At 39.1% G+C, this 17,480-nt stretch overlaps 1 protein-coding gene across 4 annotated transcripts in view; it reads left to right on the top strand.

Annotated features, from left to right (window-relative positions):
- Nucleotides 1–452: 452 nt before the first annotated feature.
- RNF2 (ring finger protein 2) overlaps nucleotides 453–17,480 on the top strand; it is a 46,314-nt gene continuing 29,286 nt past the window's right edge. The window contains exon 1 of one of the 4 annotated variants that reach the window (XM_042925007.1): nucleotides 453–513. The gene's annotated coding sequence lies outside the window, so the exon portion shown is untranslated. Of the gene's footprint in view, nucleotides 514–1,017; nucleotides 1,105–1,878; nucleotides 1,959–9,071; nucleotides 9,191–17,480 lie in introns of those variants that run through there. The other 3 variants (XM_042925006.1, XM_042925008.1, XM_042925005.1) reach the window with 3 other exon arrangements.

Below are 17,480 nucleotides of genomic sequence, written 5' to 3'. Positions count from 1 at the left end.
AATTGACTTACGTCGTATAGTTAGAGACACATTGGAGGCTATAAACTTAGTTTGCCCAATTCCCAGTGTGGTCCGTTTCTTTATGCCACAAATGCCTTCATATTTACTATCTGATATTGCTGGTTATTTTCAAGAGAACATGACATCTCACCAATGATACACCTTGAGGTCAGGGAACTCTCACTTGTTACTTCTTCAGCTTATAGATTATTCACATTTTATATAATTTTTTGGTAGACTAATTGGTTGTGTTTCAGGAAATAATTACATCTATTTAATCCATTCTTATATCTTCAAGTTCAGAAGAGAATACTGGAAGGGGCCAAGGAGGTAGGAATAAAATAGCAGCAAGGTCTAATAGAGCTGATGAAAACAATCAGAATGCTTACAGACGTCCAACAATATAATTCTAGAATAGAAGGTCATTTTCCCTGGAATAATGAGATCTTGTAGGTTCACTCGGCCAGGATGGTTTGTGTTTGTTAAACGGGGAGACAGGATGCCAAAGTTCAGGTGAAGTTCTAGAGTTGAATGCCTAATGAGGATTTCTACCGGGTGGAGGGATGGGTGTAAAAACAGGAGGCAGTCACACAGTGCAGAACTCTGAGCTCCAACCCCCGCAGCCGGCCAAGGAGGTGTAATGGGTGGGCCGAGGCAGGGGCACTAGACTCAAGGAGGCAGAACGACGAGGACGAAGCGGCGCCGTCGACATCCGGGCGTTGCCCGGGGGCTGCGTCGACCCCGCGGAGGGCGCCGGGGGGGCGGGGCCGGCCGGCTCTGGGAGGGGCGGCTCGCGTCCTCCAGGCCAGCACGCGGCGGCGCCCCCTCCCCTCGCACCGCGGGCCTCCCCGCGCCGTGCACGCCCCCGTCCCGCGCCTCCGCCCCCTTGCTCGCTCGCTCCTTCCCGCCCTCCCCGCAGCGCCGGCCGCGCCGGCTTCCCCTCAGTCTCTCATGAATATTGAGCGGCCCCTGTTGTATTTCCCGAGCTCCATTGCGGAAGCCGAGGCTCGCCATATTGTGCGGCGGCGCCGGCGGCCGCGGCGGCTTGTACCTGAGTCTCGGTCTGGCCGCGGCCAGCGGCGTCCCGGGCTGGAGCAGGAGCCGGTGAGTGGGGCGGGCGGGGAGGCGAAGGGCGCGGGAACGGCGGGCCGAGACGCGCGTCGGCTTGGTCGGGCAGCGGGCGGCTGACGGCGGCCCGGGGGCCGGGGGTGTGTTGCCCGCGGGGGTGTGAGGGGAGATGGCGTCGTTGCCGCCCCCGGCCGCTCTCGGGGCGGGGATGGCGGGGGAGGCAGCTCCTCATTGTTCCCGTTTCTTCGAGGGTCTCGGCGGAGGTGGTGGGTCCGGTTTGCGGAGGACCCGGTAGGCGAAGCTCGGGGATTGGATTCCTTCCTTCGCTGGGAGCCCCTCACTCTCCGCTCCTCAGCGCGGAGGCCGGGGCTGCGGTGCGGCCCCTTCGTCTCCCGGGGCGGGGGCCCCAGCCTCTCTGGGGGCCTCTCTTCGGAGGCCAGCGGCGTGGAATGTGGGGGTTTTCCTCCGGGCTTCCCCCTCGCTGCCGGGGGTATGTGTCTGCACCGTGGGGGTGGGGTAGGGGCGCTTTGTGCAAAATACCCCCTTTCCCCCGCGGTGGAGTCGGGGTTCGGGTATGGAGGCGCTACTCGGCGTCGGGGTATCTTGTGGGCTTGCGGAGAGACCCCCTCACGGTTAAAACATTCCTGGAGTGCCGCCTGCCTGCCCGGGAGTATCTGTTGCTGCTTTCCAAAACCGCGAGGTTGCCCCGGAGGAGAGTCGTGGGGGGAGGGGGTGTTCTTGGTTTGTTTCTGATGGAAGCTTCGCGTTTCGAACCCTGTCGTTGACGCTGAGATGTTTGGTACCGGGTGTCGCCAGGGAGCGGTAGTGCCGGTTGTCAGGATCTTTACCCTCCTATAGAAGTAGCCGCCTTGTTTCCTTCCGGAGATACTGTTAGTAAAAATTCGTCTTTCAAACTTCGAGATTCATTCCGATTATTTGCCCGTTAAGACCATAATGGCTTTATAGTCTTCTCTCCTTCAAACCTTTTTGGGTATGTACTGCATGGCTGTCAGAAGTTTGAGAGAACGTGTGCCTTTAAGGGGTAAAATGGTTTGAAATTGATAGGTTTCCTTGAGGTGTGTGAAGAAATTTGTTTGCTATGAAAAGGATAGGTTTGCATTCAGTGTTTTGGTAATACGCATTACTTTTAAAAACTAAAAATAAGTGAGACACGGCTTTAGTGTTTTAGACTGAGAATTATGTTTAAAACTAACATATGAGTGATTTGCATTACATAATCTACTTTTGGTGAGTTCCAAGACGGTAAGCTGGAATACTTAGTGTAATTGGTAGATAATCTCCTTTCCCCACTTGTATTAGGGTATAATTGTTGAATTTTTTAATAACTTAGATTGATGTCAGATCCACCTTCTTACAGTGAATATTTGACCCTTGATTTACAAAGAATTTAAATGGAAGCAATAAGACTTTTGGTTATTCCTTTTTCACCCTGAAACTTGTTTGTCACAGGCAACAGGTATCTTTAAAATCTTGATTGTACATTTAACGTGCTTTTTTGTAAAATAGTGGGTAGTTACATAAGACTCCATTTTCCAGAGATAGCACAGCAAATATGGCCCCTCACTTTTTCTGAGGTTTTGAGTGGTTTCCTTCAGGTACGCTTGTGGAATCCACATTTGAGTTTAATTATAGTAGGTGTGAGAGTGAAATGGAGAATTTTATGAAGGAAAACTGCCTCAGTAGGCTAGTCTGAGTATTTAAAAATATGCTGGTGGTCCTCAAATGTGCTACACAGAAAAATTTCAAATTAGAGCCATTAACATTATGTGAACAATGCAGACATTGAAAATACTGAGACATTCTGAGAATTTTGAGTTTCTCTCTGCCTGTATTGAATACCCAGACAGCTAGCTCCCAGGTTTTTGTGGACATAGGTACTGTGTACAGTAGGTCAGCAAACATCTTAGGAATTTCATTTTTCCATTACTGACCTTCAGTGTGTAGTGTCAGGTCTATCTCTTTAATCTGATTTATTCGTGATTTGTGTTTATATTATGCGGTCTTTGGAGTAAAGGTGATGTATGTCTGATGAATAATATATGTTTTAGTGACAGTTTCTATACATTATCAAAGAAGCATAATTCCTTCCAGCAAGAGAAGTGAGTTAATATTAAAATGCACTTTATTAAAGTTATGGACACATTTTTAGTATGACTTAAAGTACCTCATAATTTTGTAGCAACTCATTTATTAAATCTGGAGAAACTAAATAATGCATCACAGTTTGCCATTTTTAAAAAAGGAAAAATACTGTGAAATTATGCACATTCTGCCCACATACAGATCTACACTTGATTAATTAGTGTTGTTTATTACATATGATGTGAAGACATTGTCCTTATACACCAGTTATTTAATTTCCTCATTTTTTTCCGTTTCTCTGAAATCTTAGTTATCGTAGTAACTTGTTGAATATTTATTTGCATCTGACTGAGTAGATCCCCCCTATAATTTGGGGGTACAAAGAGGTACAGTAATATTTGCCCTTTCCATTCCCTCTCTGTAGGTCAAAGTATTCTTTTATCCCCACCCTGTAGTCTTCCACCTAATGTGTCAAATGGGTCCTTTGGTGTTTCTTGTTGTAAGGAATACATTTTGGTTGATTTTACATGGACATACTGACTGTGGTAATCGGACTCTTGGCACTTAAGTAGAAGCTGGTGTTAGTATGTTTGTAGCAGGAGGTGGGTAATGAATATAACTGACTTTATAGATGTAGATGGTAAGGGGGGGAGGTGGTCTGCTATCCAGTTTTATGCTCTGTGGAACTGGCCATGGACTTTTAAGTTTAAAATTCTTTTCACTTCTGTTTTGTTTTATAGATGTTAGGCACCTGAAGTGGACTAGTATAGTTTGTCTGGGCCTAGGCATACTCATGTTGAAAGCTCAGCAGCGATGTATGCGTGGCTAAAATCCGAGAAAGAGTGCTGTTGCTTGAATTTGCTTTCTCCCATTTCATTTAGAGATGGAGTAACAACATGTTTGCTGCTTCTACATATCTGCCATTTTGTCATAATTGAAAAAAATAAGTACAATAATAAAACATTTTTGAAATTAACCTCAGGTTAAATTGTCTAATGACATTTTATTAAGTGAAGTAACAGACCGTATGAAAACTTATCAAAGCATTTTGATCATTTATTTTCAACAGATGTGTTGATTATGGACCCTCCTTCAAGGGAGATTTCTTTTTGTTTCCACTGTAGAGTTGTATTTTATGAAGAGATTAGATTCTAAAGTCTATGCGTAAAATGAAAGTCACATGTGGTTAAAACAAAAAACAAAAAACAATGATGCTTGAAGATCCATAGGGAAGGGAGAATGCTGTACCAATACATTCAGCTCAGCTTTAGTATTTAGAACAGATTGCTGTTTCTTTTGTTGAACACTGGATAAAGTAGTTAGCTTGCCTTTAGGAGCCATGTTGAACAACAGCAAAAACATGTATTTATTTTTAAAAATATTTTACTTGTTTTTTAAGTAAACTCTGCCCAGTGTGGGGCTTGAACTCATGACCCTGAGATCAGGAGTTGCATGCTCCATTACTTGAGCCAGCCAGGTGCTCCCAAAATGTATTTATTTACTGTAAGAATCACATTCAGCATGGTATTATGCTTTTATGAGGAGAGGCTTTTGGGAGCTGAGACCTTTGAAGAACAGCAGATCAGCTCTACCATCTCACATTTTCCCTAGGATATGTGCTCTAGTAAAAGGTGATTGTGTGTGCTTGGAATAGCCTGCACTGTTTAAATATTTCTCATTTTCTCTCTTTTTTCTTTCCATGTTAGACAGTTTAAAATTTTTTTTAATGTTTATTTTTGTGAGAGAGAGAGAGAGAGAGACAGATTGGGGGGGGGGGGGGTTGCGGGGACACAGAATCCAAAGCAGGCTCCGGGCTCTGAGCTGTCAGCAAAGAGCCTGAGGCGGGGCTCGAACTCCTGAGCTGAGCTTTGAGATCATGACCTGAACTGAAGTCAGATGTTCAACTGACTGAGCCACCCAGGCACCCCTCCAAGTTGGATAGTTTAAATCACAAAAGATAACAATTTTTATGCTGCAGCTCAACAATTTTTTAAAAAAAGATTTTAAGTAATCTCTATGCCTACCTAACGTGGGGCTGGAACTCACAACCTGAGATCAAGAATCGCATGCTCTACCGACTGAGCCAACTAGGCGCCCCTCCCTCAACAAATTTAAAGGGTTTTAAGTTATCTATTATAGAATCTAGAACAGATTTTATCTCTCGGAATAACACCCAATTTTCTTTACTTTTCCCTTTCAGTGAAGCAGTAAGATCTCTCAAAGGAGAGCAGTTGGAATCACTATGTTTGACAATATATTAGTCCTGGGTAGAAAAAACAGACTTCAATAAGGATTTCAACAGAGGTGATGTAATATAGGGAGTTGGTTAGATGGTTGTAAGAGCAAAAGAGAACAGTACAATATAATTGATTTAAGAGCTCAGAAAGCAGATTCCATTGGTCTGGTTCTGAACCTTTGAGGAGGTCATCTTTGTTCAGCTGCTGATCAGGTTCTGGAAGTACCCAAAAGTACCCAAAGAAGCTGGAGTCTGGAATCAGTTGCTGCTGCCAGGAACTGAAAGGAAGTCCTCTTCCTGCTTTCCAGCCTCTTTTTACTACCTCCACTGTCAAAGCCTAACAGGGAGCTCCTTGGAAGAGCTGGCAGAAGAGTCCTGAGATACAGTTGTACAGTCCTAGCCTTGTCACCATAGAGCAGAGTCTAAAATGGTGGTTTTGGAGTTGAGAGACAATGAGTAAATGATCTGCACAGATTAGTTGTAGGTTAAAATACAGTAGTTTAAATAGGGAATCTTGTCCTTGCCTGTTCAAAAAAAAATGTGTTGGTTATCTTCTGTGTGCGAGACCCTATGCTAGGGATAGGGATAGAAAAACGAATTGAACAAGGTCTCGGTCATAGAGGAATTTACGGTCTAAGTGAGGATGACAAATAAACCATCTTACAGTGTGTTAAGTCCAATAACAGATGAGTGATGTGCTTTGGGAACCCAAAGGACGTTGCAACCTACTTGCCTCTTCTCTGCCTGGCTAAACTTAGTGACTATTTTTATTTTGTATCTTGATCGAATCCAACTTCATTCTCTGCTGTGTTTAGCTCAACTCCTATGAAAGCTGTTTCTCTGAGATGCTTCAATTTTGTTATGTAATCATAATTATTAGTTAAGCGTATCTCTGTGCCTTATTGATTTAGGTTGTAAAGACCATTACTTTCTCTGCACTTTTAGCCTAGCCTAGTACTGTGAATATATAAGATGTTTGAGAAATATTTATTTTTGCAGTGGATAATGGGAATTAAAATGTTCATTACTTTTGCAAGCATTGTTCCTTCTTCCAAGGTCATTAGAAAATAGTTTACGTTGGGGTGCCTGGGTGGCTCAGTTGAGTGTCTGGCTCTTGATTTCGGCTCAGGTCATGACCTCCTGGTTCTTTGGTTCAAGCCCTGCGTTGGGCTTCACGCTGAGAATGCGGAACCTGCTTGGGATTTCTTCTCTCCCTCTCTGTCTGCCTCTCCCTCCCTCTCTTTCAAAATAAATAAATAAACCTTAAAAAAGAAAATAGTTTAAGTAGTGTTGTTTGATTTTACAGATGTGAGAATTGAAAGTTTAAAATAATCGGTTAACTCAAACTGTATGGTACCAGCAGCTGATCTAGAAATATGACTGGGTTTTTTGTTCCAGAGCCAGAAATTTTGGCAGGGATTCATTTAGCGGCTAAGTAAAATCCTCTTCTACCTCTTTTATTATTATATAGCCTAATGTTCTGAAGTCTCACAGTTACTTCTGGGGGAAAGAAAAGACAGAAGCCCCTCATTTTATTTCCTAAAAATAAAAATATCATACAGTGTCTCTTTACACTGTTCTTTTTAATTATCCATTCTTTGTCTCTGTTTTTCCTGTTCCCTGTATTGCTGACCACTACCTCTATTAGCTATTGTAAAACTTGCATATCTGTAGTATTTTCATTTTGACTTCTTTTTAGAAGAGTGTTCTGTTTGTTTCCACCATCATACTTACACTATTAGCTTAAACCAACTTAAAATCAACTGATTCTTCACTTTTAGAAAGATGTATGCCTCCGTGCCAGTAATTGCATTAAACCCTCAATATTTACACTATTTGCTATATAGAGTCCAATTCAGTCTGGGACTGCTGTCTTGGAATCCAGCCAGATGTTTTATAGAAGGCTTTACTGTATTACAGAAGGGGTAGTGTTGTGTGTAGTGGAAAGAGCTTCAGAATTGAAGGCAGGAGTCTTGGTTTCTAGGTCTGGTTTCACTGTAAGCAAGATTATTGGCCTTTCTGTTTTCTATTTAAAAACAAAAACAAAAAAATCCCACCCTTTTTGACCTCACAGGTTATTTGTAAAGACCCTAAGAGGTAGTGTAGGTAGAAGGTTTTGTAAACAGCAAAGAACTTTGTAAATATACGGGCTGTATGAAGAAAGACTGAGATGGATTGATCTCTTACATGGGTCCTGGTTATAGTTCTGTGCCTACTTTAAAAGGAGTTTTCATGTTTAAAAGTTGTCAGGGTGGAAATGGAAATGGGGTTTGGGAAGAGTTGTGGAAATCTTACAACCCTACTTTGCCCAAGTCTGGTTTACAATATAGTATTTCTGTCACTTAAATAATTGTATCTTAAGGTTGACATTCCTCGTTAATTTCCTCACACCAGGGTTAAATATCTTGCTTATATCATTAGACAGTAGTACCCCAAATTTTACTTAAACATTAAGAACAAAACTACCACTCTGTAGATTGTTTAAATGACTAGGGCCTGGGGGAGTAGGGAAACCAATGTTATTACTATTTTGACTGGAAATTAACCTATTGTGATTTTGTTTTACTTCTATGTTACTTTATGATATCAGTTACAGAAAATACCTGCTTTTAATATTACACTTAACAAAATTAGAAATTATATCTGTTGTTACTTTTAATGAACTTACTTAAAAATTTTAATTGATATATTTGTGAAGAAAACATGCCTCGTTGAATTAGTGGAAAGATGCTTTTTTCTAGTTTTTAATTTTTATGAGGTAGTGTGTCCTCCAGGAACTGTTGTCTCATGTGACTCTGAAGTAATGGAATAGGATAAAGGCTCTCTAATAATGATAGTTGAGCATTGTCTAAAATATTTATAAAATATTAAGACTCCATTTCTTTGTCCTTAATTTTATTATAATTGATTATGTTTGTATTTAAACATAGGTCTCATTGCCAGTTTTGGTTAACCAGTATTTACTTACTAGTGTAGCCTCCTGAAATATTTTTTTTCCCAGAAGTCTCCGTAACTTTTTGAAAGGTAATATTACAGCTATGTTTAATATAGATAACATGATTATTATGCCAATTTAATATATTCTGAAACTTTTTGGACAGTATGTTGCATAAATGATTCAGAAGTGTATTTTTTAATTTTGGAAAATTAAGAAAAAAATCATGCTTTCAGTGCTCAGTTTTAATTGCTTTTAAATTTTGATGTATTTCCTTTTGGAAGTAAATTTATTATTTTTTTTGTTTGTTTCTTTAAAACATAGTTTTAGTTGTATTTTATATATAGATCTGAGTTTATATGTGTTTTTTAAAGTTAACTTGATTATCACAAACATTTTCTATGCCATACCAGTTTGGTAACATTTTTGAAAATGGCATAATACTTCAAGTGGATGTAAATAGTGGTTGGATCCTGAGGTTCCTTTTAGCTTTGTATTTACATTGTGGTAGGGAGGTCCAAAATTCACTGTGGCAGCCAGATGGAAGTGATTAACAAGCAATACCTATTGTCTCCATAAGTTTACCTTTGCAGGAACAAATCTATAATTGTCTTCAGTGGCAGTAGCTTGTTACAGTATAGCTGATAAAACTGAGAAGGATTTTGAGATAGCCTCTGGTTTTGAGATAGCCTCTGGTTTTTCTGTTTACGTTTTGGAATTCTTTTTTAGAGCAAGTGTTCTTGGTCTTCAGTCCTGGGATCTCTTAAGGGACCACGACTCTTCTGAGATTTGGGGCGTGTGTTCTTTTGTGTGGGATCTCCCCCGCTTCCCGCCTTCCCAGCCATCAAGTAAGAGTTCTTAACTTTGATCAGATTCTCAGTGGGGGTGTGGAGTCAGAAAAGTTAAGAACTGTACGTAGACTTAAAGGATTTTGTTAAAAAGTAGTAGAGGGAAAACTGAATGAAAAGTGCCTGCAAACAGTATCTTGTATTGAATTAATGTCAGTTTTGTTTTTTGTTAATTGTTTAATAATATAAAATCACTTTCACTTAGTAGTGAATGATTTCACTACTTTAGCTACTTAAGTTTTTATTTTATTTTTTTAAGATTTTGTTTTTAAGTAATCTCCACACCCAACATGGGGCTTGATCTCACAATCCTGAGACCCAGTAAATAGTTGTGTGCTCTCCTGACAGAACTGGCCAGGCACCCAAAGTTTTTCTTTATTATGGTTATGGTTTTCTGTTTTTACCATTATTTGAAGAACTCCCATTAAGTTTGTCAGAGTTGAGTTGCTAACAAGTAGTTTTTAAAAACTATTTTGATATATACATATTTAAATATATAGATTTTTATTTCTAATAAGGAACTCTGTCTTAATGGACATTTTACATATGTGTGTGTGCGCGCGTGTATTACATCTATATATCACCTAAAACATACTTGTTTTATAAAGAGGGTTAGATCTGGGGTGCCTGGGTGCCTCGGTCAGTTAAGTGTCTAACTTCTGCTCAGGTCATGATCTCATGTGTGAGTTCCAGCCCTGTGTCGGGCTGTGTGCTGACACCTCAGAGCCTGAAGTGTATTCTGTGTCTCCCTCCCTTTGCCCCTTGCCTGTTTGGGCTCTCTCTCATGCACGTGTGTGCTGTCTCTGTCTCTCTCTCTCAAGTAAATATTTAAAAAAAATTTTTTTAAATAAAGAGGGTTAGATCTATATATTGACTAACTCAAAATCATACTGATTTCCAGTGTCTATATGAGCTATGCCAAATTTTTGTTTGCTTCTTTCATGGACCTAAAGATTTTGCTAATCTTTGGATTTATCAGAGCTATATATAAAAACTTCTATCTTCAGAGTTTCTGGGTTTTTTTAAATTTTTTTTAGTGTTTATTTTATTTTTGAGAGAGAGAGAGAGAGAGAATGTGAGTGCAGGAGGGGCAGAGAGAGAGAGAGAGAGAGAGAGAGAGAGAGAGAGAGAGAATATCAAAGCAGGCTCTAGGCTCTGTGCTGACAGCACATGTTCCACCGATGTGAGGCTCGAACCCACCAACTGAACCGTGAAATCAGGACCTGAGCCGAAGTCAGACGCTTAACCGACTGAGCCACCTAGGTGCCCCAGAGTTTCTGATTTCTTTTTCATTCTAAGACCCTGGGCTTTGATACCCCGGGAGCTGCTTTTTTCAATTTAAAACATTTTTGATGCTTTTTGATGCAAGTTGCAGAAACTAGGAGATAAGAAAGGCCAAAACAGAAGAAAGGTTAAAAATGTTTATCTTTTGGAATTGTTTCAAGAACCCCAAATGAAAATTGGGGTTTCCTGAGTCCCAGTCTGGCTGCTACTATGGAAAATATATAGGGACATAATTGTTTTTCTTCTCTTTCTGCAAGAGAAAATTTATGCTGTGTAGCAAAGGGATACCAGAAGCATTCTTTACTCCTTTGTTCTTATCTGTTGTTGTCTTAAAACTGTTAAAACCTGTGCTTATTATTTTGGGAGTTGAAAAATGGAAACCCCCTCCGCAAACTCTTAAATAACTCTGTTACCTTCTAGAACATAACTTTTACATAACTGCAATTGTAGCACAGATGCAAATTAGTGGCTTCTGTTATCACTTTACCTTGCAGGTATTACTAGTCATTACATATCACATTAATAATTGTTATTTTTAATGGTTGAAGAAATTTCCTGATGTTGATGTTGCAAATGCCTCCCTGCTGTTGGTGATGGTATTGAAGTATTAACAGTAGTGTTTGGTATGGTGGTTAAGGGTATGGCCTTCTTAGTCCAACAGACCTAGGTTTGAGTTTTGCCTTTGACATTTACTGTGAGACCTTTAAGTAAGTTGCTTGCTTGCTTGCTTATTTATTTATGTATGTATTTATTTATGTATTTATGTATTTATTTATTTATATTTTGGCTCAATTTCCTTATTTCTTAGATGAGGAAAATAATAGTACCTACTCATAGGGTTGTTAGGAGTAAGCAACATTTCATGGAAAGTAGTAAACACTTAGTAAATGTTATCTGTTATTAATAACATTATTTCCTAGGACTGGGTAAAAGAATACAAATGTTGGGGCGCCTGGGTGGCTCAGTTGGTTAAGCATCCAACTCTTGATTTCCTCTCAGGTCATGATTTTGCGGTTGTGAGATTGAGCCCTGTGTTGGGCTCTGCGCTGACTGTGGAGCCTGCTTGGGACTCTTTCTCCCTCTCTATTTGCCCCTCCCCGGCTCATGCTTGTTCTCTCTCAAAACAAAAACAAAAAAACACGTTTTTGTGTCTCTGGAAATGAATTGCTCTCACTGCTTTCTGAAAGGGTTATTCATTTCAGTTGCTGTTGAAAGAGAATGTGTTGGCATTGGCCTTCAGCTTTGTCTTACCTTTCTTAATCTAATCATTTTCTTTTGTCATTGTCTTACCACAAATTTAATTTTTCATCAGATATGCTCTGGCTGCAAACGTAGACCCTGTTGCTATATTTTCGTAACACAAGAGTGTTGCTATGATTTCCTACACTGTTACTTGCTAAAGCTAATGTATGTGTTTTTTGGCACTTTTGCTTCTGGCAGGAATCTGCACTTAATGGACATTTCTCATCCCAGGAAAGGATAATGACCTTGGTTTACCACTTTTCAGTAGTTAACTTCTATTCTGGCATATGGGGCTTTGGACTAAAAAACTCCGTAGTTACTAGACTTTTTAGCTTTGTCATTAATGATAAACTTGTGTAAATTTTTAAGCATTGCTTTATGTTTTAGTTGTGTTTTGACATCTCCCTCTCAAAAGTAGAGGTACTGATCTCTCTGTGCCGTTAAATCTGCAATGTTTTGGGGTGGCTGACCATGTATGCTGATGATACTGAGCAGCAGTCTACAGCCCAATAGTAACCTGGCTACTGCTACCATATCAGTATGGTCCCTTGTTTAGTTTCCTGTAATCTGGGGAGGGATGTGAAAGAAGTTGGTAACCTACCTTGTTCTACTTTAGGAACTTGATTTTTTCTGCTCTGCTCAGGAAATTATCAATGTCCTTTGTGTCTCTTGGTCTTAGGGTACTGGGAGAATGAAAAGTAGTCCCTCTCTAAGAATGTGGTTAGTTTGTGGTATGGAGTTGGTGTGTGTACAGGGCTGAGAGCTTAGATTATGCCAAAGTCTGAGGTCTAAATTGCTAATGAGTCAGTGGTTTGGCAGTAGGTCACTAGATTCGAGTAATTGGATGAAGCAGATTGGAAACCCCTTAGGCAAGCAGAGGTTGAGACTTTAGAAGAGTTATAAAATCTAGACTGGCAGATGAGAACCAGGAGGTGTAGCGTCAGTGTGAGGAATGTCTTGACAGAGGGACAGATAATTAATAATTCAGGAAACCAACAAAAATGGAAGGTTTTGACCAAAAGTGGCAAAAAATAAATAGCACAAGAGAAAAAAAAAATCCCTCAGGTTTATAGTACCTTGGATACTAGTTTCAAAGAAAAATATATAGCTACATCATTGTTTAAAATATGTGTGCAAAGAGGCCAGATGGATGTGGAGAAGTAGGATATCAGCTATTTTTTTTAAGAGAAGGAAAAAAAGTGCAGATAGCCTTGGTTGTGACTTGGAATGCTAGATGTGTGAACAGTATGCCTCTTTTGACCTGCTTTGAAAAGATGGGAGGAAACTGGTTATGATTGGTTGAAGTATTCAAGTTGAAAGAAGTTCTAAAGGTAGCGTGCCTTTGTAGCTTAAGAGGACAGTACTCCAGGCATTGTACTTGTTAAAGGACATTTAAGCAAGCTTTCTGATCTACAAAATATTAGGAGTTAAGAGGGCTCTTGATAATACTTTATTTGAATTCTTAAATTTACAAATAAGGAAACTGGATCCTCAGCTAAAGTGGGTAGCCCTAGTTTACCATTGGAGAATATTTGTAGAAAATTTATGGCTACTCTTATTTCAGTAACCAATATTCCTGTTATCAAATTGTCTCCACCTAGTGGCAACAAATATTTTGCAAAGCTGAGTATAAACATGGGAAAAACTACTAGGGGAAACTATTCATCACAGCTTTTGAGGAAAAGTTAGCCTTGGTGACAGTTGTAGTGCTTTTGCAAAGAGAAAGGAGGAGACAGTGTGCCTGATGATTACTTTCATATTCCATAACCTTATTAAGGAATTTGTAGATTCTGTATACCTTAGTTCGGCAGCACATTCATTGTTGACTGTAAGAAGTTAGTATGTTAAGCTTGTATTTTAGAATTTTCATATATACACATCATATAAGCATATATGTATGTACCCACATTTATACATTTTTTGGTCCATTTTTTGTTATGAGTTCAAATGCTAGCATGGTAACTTCGTCAGTGGAAAAGAGATAAACTAAACAGTAAATGATGTTGCTAGTTAGTTACGTGGTGGCAGGGAAAGGTGTAGTTCCTGAGTTCTTAAATGTAAAAAATGAAACTCTGAAAATATTAGAAGAAAGTATGGGGGGGGGTTTAAAATAATTTTATAGTATGGATTTAGAGTGTGGCTTAGGTTTCTAAAGAAGCCATAGAGGAAAAAATAAATATGTTAAAAAATAAATACGAAATAGAACCTATGGCCTTAAGAAGTCAAAGCAAAAAGACAGAAAAACAAATTGGGAAAAAATATTTAACTGTCATGGACAATGGGTCACTTAACAAAAAGACCAATTTCCTTAACAGAAAAAGGTTTTTTCAAATCAGCTTTAAGAAAAAGGAATAGAAATGGATATGTACTAAGTAACTGACAGACCAAAAAAAAAGACCAAGAAAGAAATGAAAAGATACTTAGCTTCACTCATGATTGAAGCCTTGCAGGTTAAAGCAGCAATGAAATATCATTTTCCTACCTATTAGATTGGATAGGCTTAAAAAAAAAATGTTAATCCTTAATTAGTAGAAGGGTAAATTGGTATAGCAATTTAGCAGTATTTGTCAGAACAGCAAAATTTACCTGCCTTTTAATGCAGTAGTTTCTACTTTTGTAATTTACTTAGGCAACTTCTTACCTAGGATAACTTTTCGTCAAAAGTAAAGTTAGGAAAACATACATGAAACCCATGAATGAATGAATGGTGAACCGCATCTTTTGGGGGGACAGTTTCAGGAACTTCTAGTAGTATTTTGAAATGCCATGGGTTTCTTAGGTCACTAAAAAGGAATCTTTATCTAGAACAGCAAGTTTTCAACTGTGGCTGTACATAAAAACCACCTGGCTAACTTTCTAACAATAGAGCCCCAAGAGTTAATGATTCAATTGGCCTGAGATGGGACCTTGTACCAGAATTGTTTAAAAGCTCTCCAGTTGATACCTATATTCAGCCAAATTTGAGAACTTCTCGAGGGGAAGACTGTTTTTCTTGTGGATGTGTTTTTCTTTTGGCAGAAGCCAAGACTCCATTGGGCAAGTAAACTGATGAACTTATTTTTTTTTCAATTTCTCTCTCTGCCCTTGGCTTCTCATGATAATATGGTTCAGCTGGTATGTTAGTTTCCTATTGTTGCTGTAACAATTTACCACAATATAGGGGCTTTAAAACAACACAAGTTTATTACTTTACAGTTCTGACAGTCAGAAGTCCAAAATGGGTCATAAGAGATTAACATCAGGATGTTAGCAGGCCTGCATTTCTTCTGGAAGCCCTAGGGGAGAATTCATATCCTTTCCTTTGTAGCTTGTAGTGAGGCTGCCGACACTTCATGGCTTCTGAGTCCGTCTTCCATCTTCGGGCTAACAGTATAGCATTTTTGATTTTGCTCTTGACTACTATCCCTTTGTCCTTTATCACATTGCCTTCTCTCTTATAAGAACTCTTGTGATTATTATATTGGACCAAACTCAAATAATACAGGATAGTATCCCCATCTCAGATTCTTAATTTAATCACACTGGGAAAGGGCTTTTTGTCATGTAAAGTAACGTAGCCACAAATTCTGGGCATTAGGCCGTGGGCATCTTTAGGCCCCATTATTCAGCGTACCACAGTTGGAGACTTAATTCAGAAGGCCACTAAAAATTTATAAATGGAATATTTTAGTGTATCTTAAGTTGGTATCATAGCCCAAAGTGTAAATTAGCTCTATATAATAAATTATGATTCCTGTTTATCATCCCTCAGGAACAATAACACAGTTTTTTTCTTTGTTGTTAGAAATGTAGGTTGGATAGGTTAGGCCGCATTGTCTCATTTTTACTGTAACAAGAATAGCTATCATATTCTTCACGGGATCCTGTGAAATAGGTACTTTATTTGAGCCCTGGCAGGATTTATACTTTGATTTTTGTCTTGTGTTCAAAGAATAGTTTATATAGCGGGGTTGAGGGACACAAATAGGTTTCTTCCTGTTGAGTAGTATTGCTGATGAGGTGTTTTGAACCAGATGCAGATAATTCATAATATTGATATGGTGGAATAATTTTGAATAGTACTCTTCTTATGCCTGTGAGTTCAGTTAACAAGCCCAGAGTTTTCTTTGATTCTTATTCCACTTTTCTTTTCATACTTCATGTTCTTTTCTCTTACAGTTTTGACTACTATAGGGTGAAATTTTCCACCAGAACCTTTCGTGCTTCAGATGTGTTAACTCTTATGGATGACCTGTGTATACCTTATTGTATGCAACAGATCCAAAACCGAATTCAACTTTTCACCCCTTCCTAGAAAATGCATACCATTTCCTGTTTAAAAACATTTTAAAAACCTTTTTTATGTGGTAAAATACATATAATATAAAACTTATCGTTTTTAATTGTGGAATCCAGTGGCATTAAGTATATTCACATTGTTGTGTAACCATCACCACTCTACATCTCCAGAACTTGTTCTTCATCCCAAACTGATACTCTATATTTAATAATACGAATTCTTCATTAGCTTCTCCCCCCAGCTCCTGGTAACCATTATTCTACTTTCTTCAAATTTGGCTATTCTGGTATTTCATGTAAGTGGAATCGTACTATCTTTGTCCCTTTGTGTTTGGCCTTTTTTTTTTTTTTTTAACTTAGAATAATGTTTGAAAGTTTCATCCATGTGTAATGTGCCTTAGAACTTCAGTCCATTTTGAAGCAGAATAATATTTCATTATACATGTGTACTACATTTTGTTTACCCATTAACTACTGATGGGCATTTGAATTGTTTTCACCTTTTGGTTATTGTGAATAAATGTTAAGAATATGGGTGAACAGATATCTGTTTTAGTCCCTGCTTTCAATTCTTTCAGATATATACCTAGAATTGGAATTGCTGGATCATATGGTAATTCTGTGTTGTTGTTTTTTTTTGAGGGACTTGCCATACTTTATTCAAAAATGGCTGTGTCATTTTACATTCCCACCAGCAATGCACTAAGGTTTGAGTTTTGCCATATCTTCACCAACACTTGTGATTTTCTGGTGTTTTTTATTTGTTTGTTTTTGTTTTTGATAATAGTCCTATAGCCATCCTAATGGGTGTGAAGTGTGATGTCTCGTGGTTTTGATTTGCATCTTTTTATTTTTAATGTTTATTTTTGAGAGAGAGAGAGAGAGAGAGAGAGAGAGCGTGTGCACAAGTGGAAGAGGGGCAGAGAGAGAGGGAGACACAGAATCTGAAGCAGGCTCCAGGCTCTGAGCTGTCTGTCAGCACAGAGCCCAATGCAGGGCTTGAACTCACGAACCATGAGATCATGACTTGAGCCAGTGTCACACTCTCAACTGACTGAGCTACCCACCCGCCCCTGATCTTTCTCATGATTAGTAATTTTGAACATTTTTTTTCCATGTGTCTATGACCAATAGACATATTGGTCATATGTGTATCTTCTCTGGAGAAATGTGTCTATGCAAGTCTTTACCCATTTTTTAATTAAAAATTTTTTTAAATATTAAAATTTTTTTGTGTGTTTATTTGAGTGAGAGAAAAGGAGTATGAGCAAGGGAGTGCAGAGAGAGAGAGAGAGAGAGAGAGAGAGAGAGAGAGAGAGACAGAATCCAAAGCAGGCTCCAGGCTCTGAGCTGTCAGCACAGAGCCTGATGGAGGGCTTGAACCTACAAACCATGAGACCAGGACCTGAGCTGAAGTCAGACATTTAACCGACTGAGCCACCCAGGCACCCCACTAATTTTTTTCAACATAATACTTAATTTTATT

Source organism: Panthera leo, chromosome F3, assembly GCF_018350215.1.
Source record: "Panthera leo isolate Ple1 chromosome F3, P.leo_Ple1_pat1.1, whole genome shotgun sequence".
Lineage (NCBI taxonomy): Eukaryota > Metazoa > Chordata > Mammalia > Carnivora > Felidae > Panthera > Panthera leo.
Note: the sequence above shows the minus strand (reverse complement) of the source record. Positions and strands in the feature narration are given on the sequence as shown.